Source organism: Sceloporus occidentalis, unplaced genomic scaffold, assembly GCF_023333645.1.
Source record: "Sceloporus occidentalis isolate IW3139 unplaced genomic scaffold, rSceOcc1.0.p SCAF_55, whole genome shotgun sequence".
Lineage (NCBI taxonomy): Eukaryota > Metazoa > Chordata > Lepidosauria > Squamata > Phrynosomatidae > Sceloporus > Sceloporus occidentalis.
In genome coordinates this window covers 926,888-939,822 of record NW_028317035.1, presented here as the reverse complement: position 1 = coordinate 939,822, position 12,935 = coordinate 926,888, and the positions used below count along the sequence as shown (strand labels likewise).

Here is a 12,935-nt window from a genome sequence, read left to right as displayed (position 1 = left end):
TACCCCCAGCCAAGTGCTTGTGTAGAAATTAAATGAGCTATCATTCTGCTGTTTGTGGGGAATGTAGAAGGTATCATAACACTTTTAAATACAGTAAGGACAAGTGTTTTGCCATGTGAAAAGTACAATTAATGAAGCTGTCATTCTGATTAAATGAACAATTCCATATACATGTGTCATACACCTCATGGATACACTGTAAAATGTTTAGTTTTAAGTGTCAACTCTCAGTAATGTGGAAACCATAGTAAAGTATGTTATGGGTACTTCAATATCCATTCTTTAAAAAAAGGGAAAAATAAAGTACCTACCTTAGAGAGAAGCTACAGAGCTGCAGCCACCTTTTCCCTCCATGGTCGAATAATTCTTGCTTATGCAACCGATCAGTGGCAGAAAAGTGCTTGTATAGAAATCATAGGTTTTTAGACAGGATCAGTGGCGTCTCCAGCTTTCAGATTTAGGGGGGACACATGGGGGGCCAGGGACCAAAGTAGGGGGGCCAATTATAAAACGGCACATATACACTATATATATATATATATATATATATAATATATACATACACACGTTAGACGTGCATTTTTAACTACATAATAGTAAAGACCGTGATTGAAATATGATTTCAAAATAACAGCTAAACTGGCAGTTATTTTTCATTCTTTAATATTAGCCCGTGCTGACAATATATATATAAATATTAGACCCTGCTGCCGATATATAGAAATATTACACCCTGCTTCTGATATATATTAATATTAACCCCTTCTGTGGATATATATTGATATTAGCCCCTGCTGCGGATATATACTTATGTTATACCCTGCTGCCGATATACATAAAAATTATACCCTGCTGCCGATATATATTAATATTTGACCCTGCTGCCAATATATATTAATATTAGCCCCTACTGCCAATATATATTATTAGTCCCTTCAGCCAATGTATATATAATTAGCCCCTGTAGCCAATATATATAATTAGCCCCTGCAGCCAATATATATTAATATTAGCCCCTGCTGCCAATATATATATAAATAATAGACCCTGCTGCCAATATGAATATAAATACTAGACCCTGCTGCTAATAAATATTAATATTAGCCCCTGCTGCCAATATATGTTAATATTAGTTCCTGCTGCCAATATATATTAGCCCCTGCTGCCGATATATATAAATATTAGCCCCTGCTGCCGATATATATAGTATTAGTCCCTGCTTCCTATATATATTAATATTAGCCCCTGCAGCCAATATATATTAACCCCTTAATGACAATTGCCGGTCCTGGCACGGCACGGAAAAGCATGTGCTTTACTATCGCTTTCTGCACCCAAAAAGCGTTGCTGAATGCCTCGACCTCGAGGCATTCAGCAACGCCGCGATCGGCACGAAGGGGCCATCTCTGGCCCCTCCACGGGGCGTCAACATCCGCCATACTTTGTATGGCGGCGGACGCCCGTTTTAAAAGCGTTTAGGAGGCGATCGACGATCGCCTCCTAAACTTAAATGGTGTCGCTGGAATGCCTCGATCAGGAGGCATCCAGCGACACCAAACACTAACCTTTTGATGGGCTGTGACCGCTCCGGAGAGCGGTCACAGCCGCAGCTGCCGGCAATCTTCGCCATCAAGGAAGATGGCCGCCGTCCTGTAACAGGAACCACAAATTTTAAAAGTTCGCTAGATGGTCCAGACCATCTAGAGAACTTTGGCTCCACTTGCAGGTTGAATACAGGTACTGCATTCACCATGCAAGTCAATGGAGCCCAGCTTTCTAATCACAGTGTGATTAGTAAAAATAAATTAAAAAATAAAATAAAATTAATAATAATTAGAAAAAAATAGTAAAAAAACAGTAAAATGTAAAAATCATTTCCCACTGATGTCACTATCAGGGGAACCTCCAAGTTGAAAAAAAATGTTAAATTTTTTTTAAAAAAAATAAAATAAATAAATATATATATATATATAAAAAATATATTTTTGTGAGCAAGTCCTAAAATTAGCATATTAGCTTAAAACAATTCTCGCATGGAAAGAGTTAAAATACTGGCATAGTAAATGCCCGTGGGGTGTCTACTTTTAAAAAATGTATGATTTGATGGGGTAAATTGAATGGGCCAGGTTCAACAACGTCCCAATTAACACGGGGGGAAGGATGGCCACACATCTAATTTCCAATTAGAAAAATGCACACGTACCAAATGTGGCCTTTTAGTTCCCCCAAAAAATGACACACCCATGCATGTGGGGTATCACTGCACTCAGGAGATGTTGCTGAACACATTATGGGGTGTCGTGTGACAGCGGCATATACCAGGAGCTGTAAATTCATACATAAAGTAGGTGTGTGTGGGAAAAATACACACACAAAAATATTACTGCAAACTTTGAAAAAATGCTGGTGGTAAAATATGTGCATGCAAAGAGTTAAAATACCAGCATTTAAAATACCCTGTGGTGTCTAGTTTTGAAAAATATATGGTTTTGTTGGGCACACTGAAATGGCCTGGCTCAAAGATGTACCAAATAGGGCATGGGCAGTGGATCCCAAATGCCAAAGTTCAACATTGAAAAAAGCGCATGCCCCAAATGTGGCCCTTTTGCCCCAAAACAGCCAGGCAAAATCATTCATGTGAGGTATCGCTGTACTCAGGAGATGTTGCTGAACACATATTGGGGTGTTTTGTGATAGTGACATATACGAGAACATTTTAATTCATACCTGAATTAAAATGTGTGTGGAAAACCAAATGCAAAAAAATGACTACCACAAAGTTTGACAAAGACTGGTGGTAGATATGGTGCATGGAAAGAGTTAAAATACTAGCATTTGAAATACCCTGGGGTGTCTAGTTTTCAAAAATATATGGGTTTATTGGGCACACTGAAATGGCCCGGCTCAAAGATGTACCAAATAGGGCATGGGCAGTGGATCCCCAAATGCCAAAGTTCAACATTGAAAAATGCGCATGCCCCAAATGTGGCCCTTTTGCCCCCAAACAGCCAGGCAAAATCATTCATGTGGGGTATCGCTGCGCTCAGGAGATGTTGCTGAACACATATTGGGGTGTTTTGTGATAGTGACATAAACTAGAACATTTTAATTCATACCTGAAGTAAAATGTGTATGACAAAACAAATGCAAAAAAATGACTACCATAAAGTTTGACAAAGACTGGTGGTAGATATGGTGCATGGAAAGAGTTAAAATACTAGCATTTGGAATACCCTGGGCTGTCTAGTTTTCAAAAATATATGACTTGATGGGGTAAATTGCATTGGCCGGGTTCAAAGATACCCGAAATGGCACATGGGGGGAAGAATTACCAGATTTGGAAAAAATGGCTTTGAAATAGCAAAACGCTACCTGTACTTATTGCCCCATAATGGGTAGAAAAAAGCAAAAAAACATAAAAACATTGGGTATTTCTAAACTCAGGACAAATAGTAGAATCTATTTAGCAGGTTTTTTCATTACCTTTTATAGATGAGTAAAAGATTTTTCAACTAAAAGTTAGAAACAGTCATTTTTTTCTAAATTTTTCACCATATTTTATAATTTTTTTAATAGTAAATAATATGATACAATCAAAACAATGTCATCTAAAGAAAGCCCTTCTTGTCCTGAAAAAAACAATATCTAATGTGTGTGGGTTCAGTAAACGGGAAAGAAGAAAATTACAGCTAAACACAAGCAGCGCAGAAATGTTAAAAAGGCCATTGTCACAAAGGGTACAAAAAGTAAAATCAGCCTTTGTCTTGAAGGGGTTAATATTAGACGCTGCTGCCAATATATATAAATATTAAACACTGCTGTCAATATATAAATAAATATTAGACCCTGCTGCCAATATATAAATAAATATTAGCCCCTGGTGCCAAAACATATATAAATAATTGCCCCTGCTGCCAATATATATTATTAGTCCCTGCAGCCAATATATATATAATTAGCCCCTGCAGCCAATATATATAATTAGCCCCTGCAGCCAATATATATTAATATTAGCCCCTGCTGCCAATATATATATAAATAATAGACCCTGCTGCCAATATGAATATAAATACTAGACCCTGCTGCTAATAAATATTAATATTACCCCCTGCTGCCAATATATGTTAATATTAGTTCCTGCTGCCAATATATATTAGCCCCTGCTGCCGATATATATAAATATTAGCACCTGCTGCAGATATATATAGTATTAGTCCCTGCTTCCTATATATATTAATATAAGCCACTGCAGCCAATATATATTAACAGAGCTGGCCTTAGGCGTTGTGGCGCCCTGTGCGGACTACTCCTCTGGCTCCCCCCCTCACTACCCCCCCTCTCTGCCCCTTCAAACTACCCCCCCCCTGCCCCTTCAAACTATACCCCCCCTTGGCCCCTTCAAACTACACCCCCCCTCTGCCCCTTCAAACTACACCCCCCTCTGCCCCTTCAAACTACACCCCCCTCTGCCCCTTCAAACTACACCCCCCCTCTGCCCCTTCAAACTATACCCCCCCTCTGCCCCTTCAAACTATACCCCCCTCTGCCCCTTCAAACTATACCCCCCCTTGGCCCCTTCAAACTACACCCCCCTCTGCCCCTTCAAACTATACCCCCCCTTGGCCCCTTCAAACTACACCCCCCATCTGCCCCTTCAAACTACACCCCCCCTGCCCCTTCAAACTACCCCCCCTCTGCCCCTTCAAACTACACCCCCCCGCCCCTTCAAACTAGACCCCCCTGCCCCTTCAAACTTCAACCCCCCTGCCCCTTCAAACTACACCCCCCCTCGCCCCTTCAAACTACACCCCCCTCGCCCCTTGAAACTACACCCCCCCTCGCCCCTTCAAACTACACCCCCCTCTGCCCCTTCAAACTTCACCCCCCCTGCCCCTTCAAACTTCACCCCCCCATGCCCCTTCAAACTACACCCCCCCCACTTACCTTGTTGCCTGAGTCCTGCGGTGAGAGCGGGAGGCATCCGTCTTCTCGCTCTGCTGCGGTGCCGGCATTTCATGTTGAGCGCCGGAATAGTCCGGCGCTCAACACGAGATGTCGGCACCGCGACAGAGTCACGGAGAGTAAGGGGCGCCGAGCGGTTGCTGAGAACTTCACGAGCAACCGCTCAGCGCCCCTGCCCGGGACTTAGATTAAAGCATCGTTTTTTGTTTTTGTTAAACTTTATTTAACATGAATGATGTTAAATAAAGTTTAAAAAAAAATAAATAAAACCCGATGTTTTAAGTTAAGTCCCGGGCAGGCGCCCCTGCTACCATGGCGCCCTGTGCGGTCGCCCTGTATATTAATATTAGACGCTGCTGCCAATATATATAAATATTAAACACTGCTGTCAATATATAAATAAATATTAGACGCTGCTGCCAATATATAAATAAATATTAGCCCCTGCTGCCAAAATATATATAAATATTTGCCCCTGCTGCCAATATATATATATAAATATTAGAACCTGCTGCCAATATATTTTATAGTGAAAAAATTGGACCCTACCCAAGCATTTCCTTGGGCCCCGCTCAACGCTTCCTTGCATGCAATCACTCCCTCCGCTACCATACCAAAAAGAAAATATTTGCCACACTGACTGCAGATCAGAGGAATACTGTGAGAGTCAGTGCAGTCTTCCCTCCTTCTGACTGCACAGTGACTTTGAGAGGTCCTCTCCCCCATAATTATCCCCAGAGTCCCTTTGTCCCCTCATTCACTAAACCATACCACTCTTTTACTTACACCCTGTAGTTCAGGTATAAATCAAATAAACAACACATGGAAACAGCACATGCAACTGAATGAGATTAAAAAAAACTTGTAGTTGCAGGTATACATAAATAATGTATGGAAACATAGCATTGCAGGTATAAACCAACAGAACACACAAACCCAGCATTGCAGGTATATATCAACTGGAAATCACATGTAAACTCAGCACTGAAGGTATAGATCAAATAAACAACACATGGAAACAGCACTCCAGGTATTGATCAACTGAATAAGACATACAAATCCTATATTTGCAGGTAAACATAAATAATGTATGGAAACATAGCCGATACAGATCAACAGAATAACACAAAGCCCAGCTTTGCAGGTATATATCAATTGGAAATTACATATAAACTCTGCATTAACGGTATAGATAACCCCCCCTAAATTACAGGCATAGATCACTGGTCACACACCCCAAAGCCAACCCTGGCGTCCACATTGCCCACATAGAACCTGACCAGCACCCAAATTACACACACATAGGATGTGCCATCTTTGTCGCCAAACAGCCCAGCATGAGTCAACATTGTCCCCAAACAGCTGAACGTACGCCATGTTTGTCCCATAAACACACTATCTGTGCCATCTTTGTCCCCATTGCCTAAACACCCTGCTTATACAATCTTTGCTTTTTTGACAAATCAATAACACACCTATGATTCACAAACACTTTTACAATCACTCACTAATTCGCATAATCATTTATTCATTCACACAAATTATTTACACATATTCATTAATGCATCCACACATTAACCCATTCATTCTCTCTCTCATTCTGACTCTTTATTTCAATATTCTTGCCACCCTTTCTCCCTATCTACCCCCTCTCCCTCCCTATCTACCCTATCTAACCCCTCTCCCTCCCTCCCTAATCCCTCTCCCTCCCTCCCTACCCCCTCTCCCTCCCTATCTACCACCTCTCCCTCCCTATATACCCCCTCTCCCTCCCTATCTATCCTATCTACCCTATCTAACCCCTCTCCGTCCCTACCCTATCTAACCCCTCTCCCTCCCTACCACCTCTCCCTCCTTATCTATCCTATCTACCACCTCTCCCTCCCTATCTACCCCCTCTCCCTCCCAATCTATCCTATCTACCCCCTCTCCTTCCGAATCTATCCTATCTACCCCCTCTCCCTCCCAATCTATCCTATCTACCCCCTCTCCCTCCCAATCTATCCTATCTACCCCCTCTCCTTCCCAGTGTATCTTATCTACCCCCTCTCCCTCCCAATCAATCCTATCTATCCCCTCTCCCTCCCAATCAATCCTATCTATCCGCTCTCCCTCCCAATCTATCCTATGTACCCCCTCTCCCTCCCAATCTATCCTATCTATCCCCTCTCCCTCCCAATCTATCCCCTCTCCCTCCCAATCTATCCTATCTATCCCCTCTCCCTCCCAATCTATCCTTTCTATCCCCCCTCTCCTTCCCAATCTATCCTATCTATCCCCTCTCCCTCCCAATCTATCCTATCTTTCCCTTCTCCCTCCCAATCTATCCTATCTATCCCCTCTTCCTCTCAATCTATCCTATCTATCCCCTCTCCCTCCCAATCTACCTCTTCTCACTCTCTAACCCCCTCCTAACTTTCTTCCCTCTCCCCCCTTCGAAGTTCACTTACCTTGGGCTTGTAGAAGTCCAGCGGTGCGATCGCGAAGTCCCTTTGCAATTGCCCCCACGGCCGCCCTGAATCCGGGCCCGCGGGCTGGCCGGCAGACGAACATTCATGGCAGCTGCAAAGTTAAAAACTAAGCGGCTGCCACCAGGACTGTCCGCCGTGCCGGTAGCGTACCTGGCGGGGGGCGGTTCGCCTGGAGTGCCGCTCACTGAGGAGTGCCAGCACGCCTCCAAAAACGATGCGCGCACAACACTGAAGCCACGCCCACCGTCTTCCGCGCTCTCTGCACCGGAAGGACGGGACACAGAAGAAGAGGAAGAATGAAGAGGAGGAGGAAAAGTGACAGTGCCAGAGGAAAGGTAGGAAAATATTAGTAAGTGTGTGAGAGTTATGGGTGTTATGCTATAGTTTATGATGAATGTGGGTTTGAGATTGCATGGAAGTGTGGGGGGATAGCATGGCATAGGGAGGCTGTCTAGGCATGATAGGAGTGTGATTGCTGTTATCAATTTTTTTTTTGTCCAACTGTGGTGTGTTAACAACACTCTTATTAAAAGTAAATTACATATCAAAATTGGACAGAAAAATTCAATAACAGTATTAATATATATATATATATATATGATTGCAAACAGCAATCACACGCCTATCATGCTAAGTCAGCCAGTACATGCTAGAACCTGGGCATGATAGGATTGTGATTGCTGTTAATTATATATATATATATATATGTATATATATAGGTATATATATATTAATATTGTTATTGATTTTTTTTTTGTCTAATTTTGGTGTGTTACTTTTAATAAAGTATATTAAAAGTTTTTGGCCAAATTAATGCAGAATTTTCAGTTTCAGTCCAGAATTTTCATTTCGGTGCATCCCTACTATGTACTAAGCCAGTCACTGAAGTGTTAGGCCTACACCACATCAATGTTTGGCTTAGTATATAGTGATAGGGGTTGTACTGCAGTATTGTCGGTGTCTGGCTCAAAGTATAGGCACACATTGATGGTGGTACAGCGTAATCCCTAAGTATATAATGATAACAGTTATGTTGTACCACCGTCAATGTGTGCCTCAGTATATAATGATAACAATTTTGCTGTACCCCTGTCAGTGTTTGCCTAACCATAGAAACTATTCAGTTTGAAAGTGTGTGTGTGTGGGGTGGGGGTGTGGGGGGGTGCCACATACAGGATCTGCCACAGGTGCCAAATACTCTAGGTACGCCCTTGCGTCGTGCGGCAGTCAGGCCCAATGGCCATTCCTCAGCTCTTCGTCCCACGTCTTAAAAGGGGTGGGATAAAGAGCTGAGGCACGGCTATTGGGCGGCGCGGTGCGTGCACGCCGGCCGCTTTAATTTCATTAGGCGGCCGCACGACCACCGCTTTCAATGTCGCTCACAGCCGCTTTGGTGGCGCAATGGGCCACTTGACTAGACTTGCCCCCCAGGCCTTAGGCTGCCAGCCCTCCCCTGGTAGGGGATTTAGGTTATCATAACATTTGTAACTTGGGGTTACCTCGCAAGGAATGTTAGTGTTAAGGTTACTGAGTAGGGAATTTTAACTGGGTTTCTGTAGTTGCATTGGGAGTCATAGTTTTGTGTAATACAAAATGCCTATATTCTAGGGATGGTAAGGGTTAAAAAGGCATCTTGAATAAATACCAAAAGTATTTTCTCTGGGTCATATCCTGCCAGACCCATCATAGAACCAGTGGAGCATACAAGCAGTGTATCTTCAAAGGATTCCAGATATCCTGTCCTAGGTGCCATATAATCTTTCAAGGGACCAGGCACTGTGGTTACACGGAGGATGTAGCATCAGAATTATGATTTAGGAAATATGGTTAAGTTTCCATAGTAGAATCATGACATAAAGATGTTCTGTATGATGAGAATGTGCCCTCCAGAATGACAGGAAATATGGCAGGAGGGGTCCAGGAAATAACACCTCACAAACAGGTAGATGGGGAATGTTTGGCACCTGTACGTTTATAATAACATGGGGGACATGATCAACCAAGAGTCATGAATGCACAAGTTACCGAATACGCCAAATATGGCATTTTAAAGTATGAAGCTAGAGTTTGCTTGACCTAATTAAACTTAAGAGTATCCTAAAGTGCCTGTCTGGGCTACATATTTTCCTCCCACAGGGACATAGAAATATGATTCCTATAAGAATGGGAATCTGAGGGAAACTGAATTTTCTTGAATTATTTTTCTATAAGGGACTTCAACATCATGCAGCTTTTATCAGTGTTCATTTTAATACTGTTTTGTATTCTCTTTTTAGTTTATCTGTGACCATTTTATTCAGATTTAATATAAATTAATCAGTTCTGTCTTTGCACTCTAATATCGAATTTGAAGCTTTCAGAACTATCACGTTACTGTTTCTAATTTGGATAGTATAACTTTTTTGATCAAATTGAATTTTTATATAATTTGAGTAGTTCAAAAGGTTACCAAAACCTCTTAAGGTATTTTTAAAACCTAAGAAATTGTTGGTGGCAGCAAGTTAAGTTTTGAGGTGGTGATGGAGACTAGGGTGACCACATTTTATTTCTGCCATTCAGGGACACACTATGAAGCGCATTAGATTACAGACACAGGTGTATTAATATGCATTAGACATGCATTTTTAACTACATAATATGTACTTATCTCTACATAATATGTACTAAACCCCGGCACCACTTTCTCCTGTGCCCTCTGGAATGCACGCTCTGTTTGCAATAAACTAACTGCTGTTCATGACCTTTTCATCTCTAACCACCTTAGCCTTCTTGCACTCACTGAAACGTGGTTGACACCCTTGGACACTACCTCTCCTGCTGCTCTCACTTTTGGTGGCCTTCACTTCAGCCACACTCCCAGACCTGGAGACAAACAGGGGGGTGGTGTTGGTATTCTCCTCTCTCCACCTTTCAATGTCTACCACCAATTTTCTCCCCGATTGCTCTTTGATCACTTTGCTGCTTGGCTTTCCCACTTTCTTTCCTCCACCATCCCTACACTAATCCTAGGGGACTTCAATATACCTATTGATGACCCATCCTCACCTGCTGCTTCCAAACTACTTTCACTCTCGTCCTCCTTCGGACTCAATGGACTAACTCCAAAACGCACCGTGGCGGTGATCATATAAATCTAGTGTTCTCCCACCTTTGTTCCACATCTCAGTTCTCCAACTCTCCCATCTATCTGTCTGATCACAGCCTGCTTACATTTAATCTCGACATACCACACACACCCTCCCTACCCAAGAAACCACCATAAATCTACCGTAACATCAGCAACCTCAACACTCCACAGCTTTCAGATACACTATGGCCACTCCTCTCAAGTATCCATCTCCGTATAACCATGCACTAGCCTCAGCCCTAGATATGGTTGCCCCTGTAACTGTACGCAATCACCCACGCCGTCCACCTCAGCCATGGCATTCCAAACAGACACACCTTCTTCAAAGGTGTTCACGTACTGCTGAGCGCCTGTGGAGGAAGTCTTGTTCACATGAAGACTTCATCCACTACAAATTCATGCTCCGCTCCTATACATAGGGCCCTTCATCTCTCTAAACAAACATATTTAATTTCATTATTCACCTCTCTTTCCCATAACCCTAAACATCTATTCTCCACATTTAACACCCTTCTCAGACCCACAGCAACTCCCTTGCCCTCCAACTTCTCTGCCCAAGAGCTTGCCACCTACTTCAAAAACAAAATTGACATCATCAGGGATAACATCCTCCCCCATAGTGTCAATCATATGGTACCCCAACCTCCCTCCTCACCTCAATCCATCCTCACCTGCTACAGCCCAGTTACACCACTCGAAGTTTCCAAGGTCCTGTTGTCTTCCCACCTCACCACCTGTCCCCTCGACCCTGCACCTTCACCGGTGTATTCCCATTCTCATTCAAACATGCCATCATCTCCCCCATCCTAACGAAACCTTCACTTGATCCCACATCCCCATCAAACTACCGACCAGTTTCACTTCTCCCGCTAGCTTCCAAACTGCTGGAACGATTAACCTACAATCAACTAACAAACTTTCTCTCGTCAAACTCTCTACTTGACTCTACAATCTGGTTTCCGTCAACAGAGACTGCACTGACTAAGATTACTAATGACCTCCTCACAGCTAAAACGAAAGGCCAATTCTTACTGGTTGTTCTCTTGGACCTCTCAGCAGCCTTCGACACAGTCGACCACCCCCTTCTCCTACAAACCCCCCATGCTCATGGCATCCGTGACATGGCTCTTTCATGGCTTAAATCCTACCTTTCTAACCGTACTTTTAGTGTCTCATTTACTGGAACTTGCTCCTCTCCTTTACCGCTAGGTACTGGTGTTCCTCAAGGCTCAGTCCTCTGCTATTCTCCATCTACACGTCTTCCCTCGGAAAACGTATTTCTTCCTTTGGTTTCCAGTACCACCTATATGCAGATGACACCCTACTCTATATTTCTGCTCCTGACCTTTCCCCCCCTCTCTTCTAACTCACCTCACTGACTTTCTATCAGGAATTGCATCATGGATGGTGTCCCGTTACCTAAAGCTCAACATCTCTAAGACCGAACTCATGGTAATCCCGCCATCTGCTATGTCCACTTTTCCTGACATCTCTATTACTGTTGATAACTCCACTATCCAACCAACAGACCAGGTTCGCTGCCTTGGTGTCACCCTCGACTCTGCTCTCTCCTTCATCCCTCACATCCAGTCCCTCACCAAATCCTGCCGCCACTACTGAGGAAGCCTGATTGGGCGAAACGCGTCTACGTCAATGCGTTATACCCGGAAGTCGCTTCTCTTCGGCTGGAGAAACAAGAGAGACTCTGATACTCCTACAAATATTTCTGTAACGTGAGCACATTGCACTTTGCTATACAATAAATCTTCTGCATCACACATCCTGCCTCTCCACCAGTATTTCGTTTCTCAACATACCGATATACGGATCGGAAACCAGTTGAAATCTGCAAACGGAGGAGAGACATTCCAGAGAAGGAATCCCTCTATGCCTGATTTAGTCTGAGCAAGCTGATTTGCTCAACTACACGTGAGTGTGATATTATCCTGGGGGGAACGCTAAAGACATATTCATTACAAAACGGAAAGCACTATGATGTTTGTTTGTTTTTGAATTTTATTTTTACATGTCAATACATTCACATTGTAAAACGGATGGACGTCAGATATACACAATTGGAAATATAAGTATATACTTTAATTATTAAAAATTATTATTTTTTGTGGATTATACACTGTGTTCACATTTTTTGGTGGATCATATATATATATTTTGGTGAAAATTATTCACATAGTTGTTAAATAATTTTAATATTGTTTTTTTTGCGCAACACTTTATATATTTTCATATCTGCACTCTGCCTATTTACTAGTTCATTTTGACATTCCATCCATATAGCTTCATCATGTATCACCTCAAAACCAGGGGCGTAGAGTATTTGGCACCTGGGGCGGATCCTGTATGTGGCACCCCCC

The 12,935-nt window shown here is 42.7% G+C and overlaps 1 protein-coding gene across 1 annotated transcript in view; it reads right to left on the bottom strand.

Annotated features, from left to right (window-relative positions):
* LOC149287880 (sodium-dependent neutral amino acid transporter SLC6A17-like) overlaps window positions 1–12,935 on the bottom strand; it is a 53,842-nt gene that overhangs the window by 29,716 nt on the left and 11,191 nt on the right. The window lies entirely within an intron of this gene.